Below are 5,136 nucleotides of genomic sequence, written 5' to 3'. Positions count from 1 at the left end.
AGTACTGAAAAGGGTCTGAGTATACTTAAATTATTGTGATATTTAGTTACTTAATTTAAAATACACAAATGTCTAAAATCTTGTTTTGCTTTCTCGTTATGAAGAAGTGAGTGTAGATTGATGAGGATAAAAGAATTTATATTATTTTAACATAAGGCTGAAACATGGGGTCTGAAGACTCTCTGAACACACTGCATGACGACACCTGTGTGGTGTTTGAGCCTCTTTTGCAAATTTGTTGATTTTCTTGGCCTGTGTGTCGTGAAGTATCCAGAGTCTCCAAGAATGAGCTCAATTGTACAGCCATTGGGAGGTCAGCTCAAGGGGGAGTAAATGAGAACACTCAGGGAAAAGAAAGCACTTTATTTACTTGGGAATCTCTAATGTCTCTGTGAGTGGGAGTTATTAATATTATTATTAGCAAAATATATGATGTGGAACCTTAAACATTACATTTTATATTTGATCCGACACCAGAATCCTGAAGCTATGGTTTGGGTTATGAGATGTGGGGTTGTGTGAGGTTGTTACGTAGGGCTGGGACGATATGCTTTTCTCCCGATTCGATTCTTCTATGATTTTTTGGATGGCGATTCGATTTAAATTGCAATTCTACGATATTGCCAATTCTCTCGATTTTTAGTCTGCATTTTTAACATTTATCTGCACACAAATACTGTAGGAGCCTATAAATTAACATACTCCATTATAAAGTGAACTTAAACCGTTTTCAAAACCTGTACTCTCTGTATGTAAAAAAAAAAAAAAAAAAAAGGCTAACAAATGCACATTGCACAATATTAAAAAAAAAAAAAAAAAAATTATGTGATTCGATTTTTTCTCCCACGCCTATTATTACGCATAGTCGGTGTGTTACCTGTGGTACATTGAGTTGACAAGAAAAGGTACCTGCCTGTATAGAAACTCTGAATCTTATGCAACAGTTTTAAGACCAAATAAAATGTTGACAAATGATGAGGCAGTGAATTGAATCCAGATCTTATAAAGATCTTTTCATGGATTTAATGTCGCTTCATATTAAATTAATAATAATATGTTATATCCACAATGTGATACATATTAAGGCCAGCTGTGTTATATTGTATTTGTCCTTTTAAGGCACTAATTATTCCATACACACTTCTTTGTTTTAAAAGACACAGGCCAACTCAACTCTTAACCAGTCGCATCTGATTCATTACTCAACTTCTGAGCTCTCATCACTAGCTCCATATTCCCAATGCCTCAGAGCTCAGAGGAGACGGTCGGGCTGTAGTCGTTCCTGGTTGGACAGTAAATGCCAAGAATGATATCAGAAAGCAATATTATTTTAAATATCCTTATTTATTTTCATCTCTCTACATTATAGAAGTGGATAATGACAAGCGTTGGTAGATTTCCAATACAATCTTCTGTGAATATTGCACCAAATGCAGTTTTGATGAGTTTTTCAGTTTATTTTACCAAAATAGTGAACTCATTACAGTGCTGTCAGAGGCACCAGCCGTACAGAGCACACAGCCATCTTTAAAGTGTTTCCGGCATCCATTTCCACATCTGACCACTTTATTTTATTTTGGGAACTTTTCCTGTTTGTTGCATGAACAGCTTTTGCAGCCCTCAACATTGTCTTGTTTGATATTCTGCTTTTTACAAGAAAGATATCAATACTCATGGTTCATAGTTAGTTGTGGGCTGAATATGAGTCTTCACATGGTGTGCTTGCACACAGTTTCAAGAATCTGATCATTGTGTTTGCATTTAAACTTTTGGTGTGGACCGCCGTACAGTTTTATAAATGATGTTAAAGGATGTTAAAGAAAAGTAGATGGGACAGTTATGGAAAAGACTCGCATCTGTGTTTGCATTTGACAGTTTTAAAGTGTGTAAGACCAACTCCATTGATGTAGAGTAAGCCAGCTCCAGTGCGCACACACACACCCACACACACAGGCGCTGATCTCCCTCCCTTCAAAATTGCAAACTCCCACCACAACCCTCTTGTAGTCTTGTACCACAGCAATCTCCCCACACCACCACAAAAAACCCACTCACTCCTTTTGCCACCTCACCTCATGTCGAGCATATTTAAGCTGGTCTTACTTTACCACACATAACACAGAACCCTCAGCCGTGCCCGTCCTCACAATAGCTTAGACTCTGACCAGAAAAATCAAATGGGTTTCTAATTCTCATGACTACATGTGTTGCAGGAAAAAAATATAACAAAACAAACAAGCATAAAGAACTTGAAAGCTATTGCAGACGACACATTCCCACCAAGGCTTCACAGTATAAGATGTTTGGAAGTTATTGATTTGGATCTGTGTAAAAACACTGTGAAACTTTTCCCAGAGAAAACAAAAATGCACGATGCCGCGTTTGCGAATGATGGTGCACATTGTCAGACAGGCTACGGCTTTAATTTGCTTGCAGTCAGTTGTAAACATGAAAGCTTGTGAGAGTCATTTTCAGCCTCGACAGTTTTGTTGGATGCGGTTGTGCGATGCTGCCTCCCACAATTTCGGGGGCAAGCTCGTCTTGTGAGACATCATGGCAAAATTACAGCTCAAGGGTTTTGAATGATCATGTGCTGCCGGCACCAGGCCCACCGAAATCAGCTTTGACCAAATATGTTTGACCGAATGTCTGTCTTTAGTAGCTTTTGAAATCTCCTGCTAAGTAATAAATGATCTGAAAACAAGCTCTTTGGCGACACTAGTTCAGCCTTTGGAAAGAGTGTCTGAATCATAAAGTACTTCAGCTCGATTCTGTGGCACATGATGATGAAGAACAGATACAGCTCCAGAAATACAGTGACCTTGTACAAGCTCACCATTATCACTTTGTGAGTGTGTGGTAATTTTGGTTCACAGCACTGATGTCTAAATGCATTTAATCCATCCTGCAGACGGGTTCACATCAAGTTTGGTGGTCGGTGCAATTAAAGAAGCCCTCAGCGGGAGTGATACTCAGATTTTAATCTTTTTGATAACACTTTTCTACATGAAAATGCACACGAATCAATAGCAGATGGTAAAGGTATTCTCTATCATAACAGCTTCTAGTGCTTTGTATCAAACTCGGTACCCTGCAATGTAAACATGACATTCAACCAAATCCTGGAGAGTTTTTTTTTTTTTTTTTTTCCAAATCAGCAAATGCCTTCCATAAAAAAAAAAGTTAGGTTGGCAGCCATGCTGTCTTTAAATTAAACCAATACGATATTCACAAGAGCACATCTCAAAAATCTGTTAGGTGTCAAATAGTTTTTAATGTTAATACCAGTAATTAATGGTTAAATTAAAAGAATCATCCCTGGCAGATTGTGGTGTTTTTCACTCTTATGTCTATTTCAATCAGCTGGCCGACGCTGTAATGTTCTAAAAAATAAATCATAAAAACTTTTTTTCCTCTGCTTTAGTGAAAATAACAACCCCTTATTTTCATCTACTTAGTTCATTTATTGATTTCAGCTAATTTAATTATTCAAAAACAAAACCAGGAAAGGGAATGGTTAATGTGGTTTCACTATGTACAGGCACCCAATAAATTAGCCTTTATTTGATCCCATGTCAGGCCCTAATGCCCCGCATGTTGACTCCGCTGTCAGGCAGCCAGTGATCAAGGACTAATAGAGGCTTTCTGCTGCCATGGCTGCTTCCAGCGACCCAGGGTCTAAGGCTAAATCACGCCAGTGGAGTTAGAGGAGAGAGTGCCAACAAAAACAACAAATATATTTTCATTTAGACTGCAGGCATATTCCTCTGGAGATGAGGGGGGCTGGAGGAGTAAAGGTGAGGAAAGGAGAGAGGAGAGGTAAGGCAGAGCAGAGGAGAGAAAGGAGAAATAAAATGAATTAAGTGAGGCAGATATGAGGAAAAAAAAGAAAAGAAAAAAAATCATATTGGACGAGGGAAGACAAGCAAAGACTAATTTGGGGGTTTTGGCCCTACTCTGGCTAAGGCTCTGGAAAATGTTTCATAGGTTTATCAAAGCCTTGACAAAAATATTAGTACAAAATACATGTTTACATTCTTGTTTCTATCTCCATGTAGCAAATGCATTAAGATGAAACATGCACTTCATGACTCATATTTTAGGACACTTGTGTCAGAGTGACTTTTCCGAATATTCCTCTCTCCTGCTGACACCATCTAACTTTATCAGAGGTTTTTTTCCCCCTCTTTATTTCTGTCTTTCCCTCCCTCCCCTGACTCTCCTCCCTTCTTTCCGACATCGATAAACAGAGGCCTCACCTCAGTGCAGGCCAAGGCAAATGTTTGAGCCACCTGTTGCAGGAAACTTGAAGCCCTCAGGAGATGTGAAGATGGAGCTGGAGCTGAGGCTGCGCTCCAGGTACAGGTCGCCTCTGAAACGGGACAGAAGGGGAGATGGAAAACGCAGAGCTGTGTGTGTGTGTTTGTGTCGAGGGGCAGGCGGGAGGGCGTGAACTACATGATGTGACAGTGGTCAGTGCCTCGCTTAGAACACTGTGCTCTATGGCAAGCCATTTTAACACTTAAAAGCCGGACTGGATATGTGTTGCAGATATCTGTAATTCAGTTTAGCCTATTTCAGATATCCACAACTACTGTACATTCTTCCTAGGACAAATGACGTCACTTTTGCTATTCATGTGTATGGCGTTTGTCTTTACAGAGATCTACAATTCAATTGCAGATATCCGCTATATGAATTACGGATATCTGTAACTGAAATACGACTAATAGTAATTCCAGTTTGAGATATCTACAATTTTATTCTGACTAGGCATACTTCCAGTTCAAGATATCTTTAATTCACCTCAATTAAATATATCTACATGTCCCTTATCTTATCTTAAATTAAGTTTTGACTAGGCGAAATTACATTATAGTAAATATCTGTAACTGGAATTATGACTAGTCAAAATGACATTGTAGATATCTCAAACTGGAATTAGGAATAGTCATAATTCAGTTACAGATATGCGTAATTCACAGCAGATATTTGTAACTGAATGACAAACCCCATACACATGAATGGCAAAAATGACGTAATTTGTCGGAGGAAGAATGTAGTTGTGGATATCTGAACTGTTCTTTTTAACTAGGCAAAACTGAATTACAGATATCTTGAATGAAAAATCCAACT

This window comes from Trachurus trachurus (assembly GCF_905171665.1).
Source record: "Trachurus trachurus genome assembly, chromosome: 12".
In the NCBI taxonomy this organism is placed as follows: Eukaryota; Metazoa; Chordata; class Actinopteri; order Carangiformes; family Carangidae; genus Trachurus; species Trachurus trachurus.
Note: the sequence above shows the minus strand (reverse complement) of the source record.